At 29.4% G+C, this 10351-nt stretch overlaps 1 pseudogene; it reads left to right on the top strand.

Moving 5' to 3' along the window:
- The first annotated feature begins 9609 nt into the window (after positions 1–9609).
- On the top strand, positions 9610–10132 carry LOC110656521 (cell wall / vacuolar inhibitor of fructosidase 1-like; annotated as a pseudogene).
- Positions 10133–10351: the final 219 nt, after the last annotated feature.

Below are 10351 nucleotides of genomic sequence, written 5' to 3'. Positions count from 1 at the left end.
CATATTGGTTTATTAGATGTCTCTGTATTCTAGCGTTTTGCAGATTAATTCAAATTTTGTAAATAACTATAATAAGTGGGTAATAACATGAATTGCAGCTATGTAGTTGATTCAAAGAAATGGTTATTAGCTTCAAGGGGAATGAATGAGAACTCTTTTGGGAAGAGAAGGAAATAGGTTACATCCCGTTTGTATACTCCTTTAGATAGAAAGCAAAATCTACAAGTGTCTAGAATTATAATAAAATATTAATAATAATAAAAAAAATAACAAAATAAAAATTGAGGAATAATTCCTCAAATGAAAAGGCGACAGGCACCTGAATTGATGAAAGTTTGATAATGATGTTTTTTTATGGCAAAAATTAGTCAAATTTTTCACCTTTTAGAATTGTTACGCTTTTATTCTCTATTTAATTTAATTTTTTAGAATAAAATCTCACTTTTAAAATTTATTATATTTTATTCCTTTAATTTTTGAATTGTTACACTTTTATTTTTCATTTTTAATTTATTACTATAAAATTCTCAAACTCTAGCTCTCAACATTGAAGTTTGTTATACTTTAATCTCAAATTTTCAAATTAGGTATTATTTGCAATAAATTCAAAAAGTAACAAGAAAGTGTGTCGAAGGACTAACAAGCAAATAAATTATCAATTAAAAAACAACCCTAAAAAATTGTTTTTGAGATTTTTATTTTCGGTTCTAAAAGAGAGAGTAGGTAGTGATTTACATCTTATTTTCATTGAGATAGAGGACATTGAGGGAAAGTGATATGAGAGCACAAGAAGGATTAAATTTAGAGTTGCGAGGGAGAAAACACGTGAAAGGAGAAAGAGAGTGAAGAGAAAAAACAATATGAATTATGTATGTGGCATTTTTTTTAAAAAAAAAAAATTATTTTTATCTGACGTTATGACAAGTGTAATATGTATAAGGTGTGTAACGCTTTCACTTTAAGTAGCTCTGTCTACTATTTCGGCGACTAACATTTATTCAAATGGCTAGAATGTCTGAAACCACTATTAAATTAAAGTAATGAGTCATAATTTAATTTAATAAAAATCAAGTAAGGTTGAAGGAAAATAAAAGAAATGGATTAGAAGTCAGTTAAATGTGCACAAGCCCCAACGATAAGTAACTCCTTTGGGAAGTAGCTAAAGATCAATATTTTGGGTTTGTTCACTACTTCAATTCGTGTAGAATCTTGTAAAACTCTTAATTAAGGCTTAATTAGGTTATAATTATGAATGAATAAGTCAAGGAAATGAAAAGAAGTTCAAGTATTCACATAAGTGGCAAACTAAGTGGGTGTGTACTTGCTTCCTATTATACTTAGGAAGTTAGCCACTAAGAGTTAGAGGACTAAAGTGAATTAATCAATAAGTTAAGGAGCAAATAAAAGGTTAGAGGACTACCTTGATTAGATTATAAATTTTTAGAAAAAATTTAGAAATAAAAGAAAATACTCTATGGACCAATGAATAAAGATAAAAGACCAATGGGTAAAAGTAAACAAAATCTACCTTATCTTCTATTAATGGGCAGTCGGCCACCATCTTCTTCCCATTCTTCTTCTTTTGTTCTTTCTTTTAACAACCCTTTTCTCTCAAATTTTGAAGAGGAAACCTCAAATTCAAACCTTAGATTAAACCATTTTTGAAAGGTATAAGCAAGGAAGCAAGAAGAGTTAACAAATAAAGCTTGAAGAACCCTAATTCCATAAAGGGTTTAGAGGAGAATTGGAAGAAAATGGGGAGTGGCAACTGGTTTCCCTTAAGGTTAATGCTATAACCTTTATTTTTTATCAAGTTTGAGTAAGGATACTGTTGTGCACTGCAAAAGCATATAAACTACAAAGAAATAAAGCAAACATACAAAACACTAATATTTATGTGATTCACCCTCTCAACATAGGGCTACATCCACGGGCATGCCATCTTCCACTATCAATAATAAATAAATCATCATTACAAGCTCATAGCTATACTACCCATCAACCCAATTACACCCAAGAGAATCAAGACTACATCAAACTGCTCATAGTAAATATATTAGTTAGTCCCTCTCAGTCTCCTCTAGACATAACTCAATATATTTACTATTACAATACTACACCACAAAGGGTGCCTTCAACTATATGGGCAAGAGCCCTCTCACCAATGGACAAGAATCCCTTCCTCTTGAATTCTACGTCCTTTCTCCATTTTAAGCCGAAGCCTCTCTTCACTCCAATGGGTAAAAGCCCCTCATCAATGGACAGAGCCAAATCCGCAGTAATTGGCAAAGCCCTCTTTACAATGGGCGACAGCCTCACTCCATGAGCTAAAAGCCACTCTCTTCAATAGGCAAAAGCTAAATAACATTTTCCATCATTCTCCTGTTTATAGTGTTATCCTCAATCCTTATGTGATTAGGAGTCCCAATTTAGGAATAGCACCAAAATAAGAGTTCTACTCATTATAGGAATATTCGTCTATAATATTAAGGAATATTTCTCCCACTCAAATTAAGAAAAGATCTCTCTCCAAATCCCATTAGGATTTTGAGTCATAATTCTAACGATCTCCACCTTGACTCAAAATCCATCAACCATTGTATAGCTCAAATTCTTGGGTGTCATCAAATCATCAAATCTCTATGCTTGAGCTTGAACCCTTCAAATCATCAATTCTTCAATCTTCATCTTGAGTGTGACTTGCTTTATTCTTCAAAAAATCTTGATTTTGCATCAAGAGCTCCACCTTAAATTCAACTCTCCACTATCACCATTATTGCATGTGCGATTTTCTACATGTCGCAACAGCTCCACCTTCAACCAAACTCACCAAGATCATCTCCATGCTCTGATATCAAATTGTTGTGCACTGCGGAAGCGTATAAACTGCAAAGAAATAAAGCAAACATACAAAACACCGATATTTACGTGGTTCACCATCTCAACATAGGGCTACGTCTACGACCATGCCATCTTTCACTATCAATAATAATAAATCATAATTACAAGCTCATAGCTATACTACCCATCAGCCCAATTATACCTAAGAGAATCAAGACTACATCAAACTGCTCATAATAAATATATTAGTTAGTCCCTCTCAGTCTTTTCTAGACATAACCCAATTTATTTACCATTATAATACTACACTATAAAGGGTGAGTTCAACTATATGGGCAAAAGCCCTTTCACTAATGGACAAGAATCCCTTCCTCTTGAATTCTATGTCCTTTCTCCACCTTAGGCCGAAGCCTCTCTTCACTGCAATGGGTAAAAGCCCCTCATCAATGGGCAGAACCAAATCCACAGCAATTGGCAAAGCCCATCTCTACAATGAGCGATAGCCTTACTCCGTGAGCTGAAAGCCACTCTCTTCAACGGGTAAAAGCCAAATAACCTTTTCCATCATTCTCCTATTTATAATGTTAATTTTCTCAATCTTTATCTGATTAGGAATCCCAATTTAGGAATAATACTAAAATAAGAGTTCTACTCATTATAGGAAATATTCCTCTATCCTATTGAGGAATATTTCTCCCACTTAAACTAGGAAAAGATCTTTCTCCAAATCTCATTAGGATTTTGAGTCATAATTCTAACAGATACCACTAGGGATAAGGGGCAAATGTAAAATAGTGAGAAAGATAGTTGGTAGGGGTGATGAAACCTTAGTTTTGCCAGTAGGCCTGCAGGACTAGCCATTTTTAAAATTTCATAACATGAGCTAGGAAAGTTAGATTTTAGTGATCTTTATGTCTATGAAAACCTTGATGAATTCTCTAAAACGTTGTAGTTTTGTACTAGACCTAATTCCCCTGTGATGATGGTGTTTGAGGGCAAAATTTTTTATCACTCAAATATGGACACTTGAATTTGAAAATTCATAACTTGTGCTCCAGAGTTTGAAATAGTGTGATTCTTAAACCATTGGAAAGCTAAATGAATACCCTAAATCTTTTTAGTTATGACCGAAAATTGATTTTATTGGCTGCATGGTAAAATTCTTATATTTCTTGTTACTACTTTGACTATGATTGGAGTTTGGAACAGTTTGCACTTTTTCATTCATAACTTGAGTTGTAGTCATGATTTTGAAATGATTCGAATTGGAGATTGAAACGGACATATGAAAGTTTAATTCTGGAAAAGATGCCATGAAACCCTTGTTATAGAATTTTTGGTGGAATTTTAACTTTGTTGCCCTGTTCGCCTGAATTTGACTAGAAATTTTGGACAATAATGATTCATAGGCCTATAATTTGCATTCTATAATTTCAAATGATATGAAATTTATGGCAAATGAAAGTTAAGACATAAGGCTAAAATTTTCATGAAGGAATGTTGTCCAGAAATTGTGTAAGTGACCTTAAATTTGGATAGAAGATAGGGCACAGATTTTGAAACCTGGTAGGAGTGCATTTTGGACTATCCGGAGTAAAATGGGTATAACTTGCCCTAGGAAACTCCAAATGAGGTGATTCTTGTTTTGTTGGAAATTAAGATCCAAATGATCAACTTTCATGAAGAACAAATTGGCAAAATTTGATTACAACCTGTTCAAATCTGGAATCCAAAATGTGTCTAAAACCTACCCTGTAGCTGGTAAAGTTAAAAATTTGCTTAAGGACAGTTGTTGATTAATTAACCATAACTTTTGATCTATGAATCCAAATTAAGTGATTCAAAAACTATATTAAAGTTAAGACATAGATTTAAAAATCTCATGAAGAATGTTGAATTTAATTCCTGCAATTACTAGGCTAAAATGCTTGAGCAAAATAATGCATAAAGTCTAATTTTTTGTTAGAACTTGACAATGGACATCATATGTGAATTTTGTATAAATGTATGAAATTTAAATGCATGTAATATGAAAATATGGTAATGGAAAAAGTTTATGTGCATACAAATATTGTTGATTACATCATGTGAAAATAAAAATGATAATTACCTTATTAAGCTCAGGTAAACCTAGACAATGAATTATAGGTGTGGATAGATTGTCATGCTAATAGGGGACATCTTTAGCAGTACTGTATTAATTATGTTACTGGATTGATGAATGACTATATAGAGATACCGAGTGCTCATTGTTAAACTGGTCAGAGACACCAAGTGTTCAATACCAGGAGGCTATGTTGACAGTTATGTAGAGGCACCGAGTGCCCATTGTTAAACCAGTCATAGACATTGAGTGTTCAGTACCGAGAGTTTCATATCTAGTCTATATAGTTTTATCATAGGTTACTGTGGGCAAATAACAAATCTTAAAATGTGATTTAATTAAGAAAACGTACACATATATAATGAGAATGATGTTAACCCTTGAACATTATTTATAAAATCCCTTATGGTATATATACAAATTTTGCTTTTATTCTTTTTAAATTATTAGTGCACCACTAAGCTGTGAAGCTTAGCACATAAATTTTTCCTCGCGCAAGTACAAAAAGTATGGAGTAGGTAGACAAAGACAGGAGAGGAGGGAGTAGATTGGCAAGAAAGTTCGAAGTCCTCTCATACTTGGATTTTGTGGTAGATGCACTACCAACACTAGATGCATTTTGATCACTCATTTTTGTATTCCAATTGTCATATACCAAAACGCTTGATGTAAATTCATTTTTGATAACTGTAAATTAAGTACAAGTATACTTTGTTATATTTACAAATTTATGTTTGAATATATGTTATGTACATATTCACATATGATGAAGAAATGAATTTGATTACAAGTATGATGAGAGTTGATTATTAATATTATTGCAATTAAAAATATGATCATTAATAGGGGTTATTAACAGGTGGATGTTAAAAGTTTAGGGGAAACTCTTGTAGTTTTTCCCTTTGAAATTTATGATAAATAAAAAAAAAATAAAATTAATCATTAAGTAAGAAAATTATTCAAAAACAAGTTTAGGTGCTCATAACACAGAATGTGGCATTCTTCGGCTCGGTTTCACTGTAAATCAAGTACAGAGTGTTACAAAGTTGGCTAAAGATATGAGGAATTTTTCTATGGATCGAGCATATGAGATGCACTAGAATGACACTTCACATGTTCGATCAATAGCGAAAGAGGCAAGTCGTTAAGAGTTGGGATCTTACTAAGTATATATCAATCAGTCATCCCATTACATTCTTTTTTTACACCTCTTTAGCAGTACTATATTTATCCCATCATTCCAATCTTTCGTATGCGCATCTTGCATATCTATATCCGCATTAGAAAGAAGGGCGATAGTTATTAAACGAAATAATTTTTTTTTTATTTTTGTTATTTATTTATTTTTAATAATCAGAGAAATTTTATTGATTGAAAAATCAAGAAAAACTTACCAAAAATTTCCTTACGAAGCATGACATTTTGGAATCATATATATATATATATATATAGTTTTACTCATGTAATTTTTTCAAAAAATACTGATTGTCTACTCTAAAATTTTAAAGTTAAAATTTTGCTTGTAAATTTTATGTTTTATTTTGAAAATTATTATTCACCCATTTAATATTTTTAATTTGGTTTTGATCTCTGTATTTTTATGTAACTTTTATTCAAACTTTTTATATTTTTATTTTAATCTCAATATTTTTATTAAAATTTTATTTAGTTTATTTTTAAGCTCCTAAAAAATAAATTTCTAATTCCATTCCGAATTTTATGGATAAAAATTATAAAGCTCAGCTAAACTAAAAATTTAAACTTTTGCCTGAATTTACACTATGATTGAAATTTTTAAAATTTCAATAATTAATATTCAATTTCTAAAATTAATTTTAATTTTATTTGACTGATCAATTTAATCAAAATTGAAATAAAAAAATATTTTATTTAATAATTGTTATTTTCTCTCCCTAAACTTTCTGTTTAGTTTTGATGAAATTGTAACTAATTTCATAAATCATAAAAATTAAAAAAAATTATATTTAAATTTAAAATTTTATTGTAATTAAGCCTAACATATATGGTTGGATTAAATTAATTACAGAATTTTAAAATCAAAATTTATTATTTAATTGACTATTCTTTTAAAATTAAGCCGAATATATATATATATATATATATATATATATATATATATATATATATATATATATATATATATATATATTTAATTGGCAAATCAATATGCTCATACTATGATTATGGTTAGGGTAGCTATTTCTTTGTCTGATAAGTGGATTAGGGTCTCTCACTCCCTCTATTCCTTCTTGATGTACTGCATTATGGATTCCAGTAATTTTTTAAAGTAGCTTATTGTTATTGCACTGGAAATTCATTGCTCATTCGCAAGCACTGAATTCTCCTCTGTTAAAACAAATTTCAAACAACTTTTAGAAAATTATTTCTCCACACACACATCACTCTCAAATTCTCTCCTCTTCTCGTTTTTACAACTTATTTAATGTATATTTTACTTACTTTCTATTAGGGGTGGAGCCACACAGTTGAGGCAGTGGGTTCAAATATTATTTTACTCAATTTAAAATAAAAAATTTATATAAAATTATAAATTATTTATTGAGAGAAGGAAAAAAAGCATGCAAATTTTCTTTATATGACCAAGAATAGAGTAAAGATTAAATGAGAATAATTTCATAAAATAATAAATTCTTGCAATAATTTTAAATTTGCAATTATTCTTGATAAATTTTCATTTTGTAAGCATCATTTCATTATCAATACTATTAAAAATATATTTTTTGATATATTTAATTAAATAATAAAAAACTAATTCATAGAGAATCATTAAACAAAAAGAATAGAAAAAAGATAAAGAAAAAAAATGTGATTCTTATGAATATGAAAATGGGAAAGAAACGAAAAATAGAATTAGACTGAACAATTAAATCCTCCTTAAAATATACTATTAAGATGATTTATTTATTTATTTATTATTTCAATTGACTTAAAATGGCACTTTTAATTTGTTGGCACTTTAACTTTTATATTATTATTTTTAAAAAAGAAAAAATATATAAATTATTAATTTTTTTAGTGGAGTCATTAATAATTTTTAGATGAAATTTCTCATATTTTATGTATATTTTTTAAAAATTAAAACTTTCACTTTGTTACATGTAAATCCACCCTTGATGAAAAAATTAACCAAGATGTCTTTGATTGTCTAGCTTTTATTAATAATAACAAGGCAAAGCGTAACTTTCGGTTTTTAAATTAGCCACTTCATCATAATTAGCCCAAATAACAATCAATCCAAATATATATCCAATACTCAATAAAAGTAATTCTTACCTACGTTAAATATATACATCCAATCAATTAATAATTATTATTTTAATTAAAATTATAGTACGTCTCACTTAAAAATACATGTAAATAATTTTTAATTGATTAAAAATTTATACACCTTGATATAGGTAAGAAATTTCCTATCAAATACGTTCATTTCAAAATCACACAAAAGCAGGATATGATTGATTTACTTAAATCATGTTCTAGCATAACTCTTATATGACTATATTATAACATATAATAATAAATACTTAAATTAGTAATAGGAAATAATAAATATTTAAACTATTTATTAGTTGATTAAATAAATAATTAATTAATTTTCCCTATAAATAGTTTCCTAATTAAAAGAAAACACCATCTAATTATTTTCCAAACTCGTGTGAAAGAAAACATATGACCTAAATTAGAAATACTAAAAGTTAGGATTAATAAAATTTACTCTGACTTAAAAAAAAAAACAAGACAAAATGTTTTCGCTAATTTGTAATTATATTCAAATATTATAATTTTGGATTATATATTCCAACTTTAATATTAGGAGTAATTGTGTTCTAAACTTAAATTTTATTATACACAACAAAAATGTGTTGACTAAACTATATATAATTTTTTTTTTAACTTCTTTTAGTTATCAATCACTACCCTAGGTGGACAATTTTCAAAATTCTACAAATTAATTTTGAGATTTTTTTTATTACAATTGCTCAAAATCTTTAAGATTGAGATATGTAATCTAAAAATAGAACATTTAAATATAATTGATAATTAGCCAAAATGTTTAGCCTTTCTGCCTATATGTATATATGAAACAGAAATTTGGCCCTGAGGTCGTTATGTAATTCAAGCCCTAAGGCAAGCCTCAAGGGAAGAGTTCAAGAAACAATAAGATTTAGTCAGAGCATTCGATTTCTATAGCTGTAAATTATTTTAAAAAAATGAAAAAGAAAAATCATATTAGCACATGAATTTGAAACTTTCATATCCTCTCTCTGATGCTGAAATGAAAAATTATGCAAGAAATCGATGTATATACAACGATTTTATTGTAACTGTTAATTGTGATAGGTCCTATGTGAGTCTCACCGTGATAAATAATTATAATTGAACCATTGTATATACAATAGTTCTACCGAATATCATTAATTTTAGCGTCTATCCTAAAAAAATCTGAGCAGCAGGAGTCGCATTTTCAACTATAAAACCACTTCCAAACTCAAGAGGGAAACACATCAAAACTCACCACAGGCACAGCTACTACTCTTTTATAGTTTTCAAGCTTCATTGCTCCTTTCTAAGAGCCCATTTCTCTATCCTTCCCTACAAGAGGAAAAAATAAATAAAAGATGATGAAGATTCTCCTAGTACTCAATTAGTGTTCATCTTCCCTATTCATGCTGCAATTCCAAGCATTATTGGCAGTAACTTGATAGACCAAACCTGCAAGTAGACACCCTATTATGAACTTTGTGTGTGGTCTCTTATATCAAACCCTCAAAGCTTTAGTACTGATGCTAAAGTCTAGCAAAGATAATGGTTTTCGCCATTGATGCCGAGGCAACCCATACCCTTAAACATATCAACAACCTACTCCAACGCAGTAGTAGCCTTAGCGAAAGGATGACACAAGAATTGAAAGCTTGTGGTGATCGTTACAATGTGATTATAAAGGGAAATGTCCCACAGTCCATTGATGCTTTGCGCACAGGTCACTATAAGTTTGCTCAAGAAGGTACATATGATGCTGCTACCGAGGCCATGTCTTATGAAGAATTCTCCGGTCACCATTCCAAGCTGTCTGATATGAATATCGTGGTGCATGACGTCTCCGTTGTGGCTACTTCCATTGTTAAGATAATTTTAAGTTGTTGAGTGTTGAGATATGTTTTTCTTTCGTAGCTTAATTTCTTTCTAAGGAAATCGTGTAACAATCAAGTTTCTTTTTCCTTAATTAATAAACTCTTTAAATTTCATTATTTTTCCCATTTTGGATCAAACAAGTTTTGCCATTGATTAATATTTTAATTTGATTGATTGCATAGGCTTCAAGCTATGCCATTGGCGATATTAGCGAAAATGAAAAAATCATAA

This window comes from Hevea brasiliensis, chromosome 16 (assembly GCF_030052815.1).
Source record: "Hevea brasiliensis isolate MT/VB/25A 57/8 chromosome 16, ASM3005281v1, whole genome shotgun sequence".
NCBI classification, from domain to species: Eukaryota; Viridiplantae; Streptophyta; class Magnoliopsida; order Malpighiales; family Euphorbiaceae; genus Hevea; species Hevea brasiliensis.
This window is presented reverse-complemented; position numbering and strand designations above follow the sequence as displayed.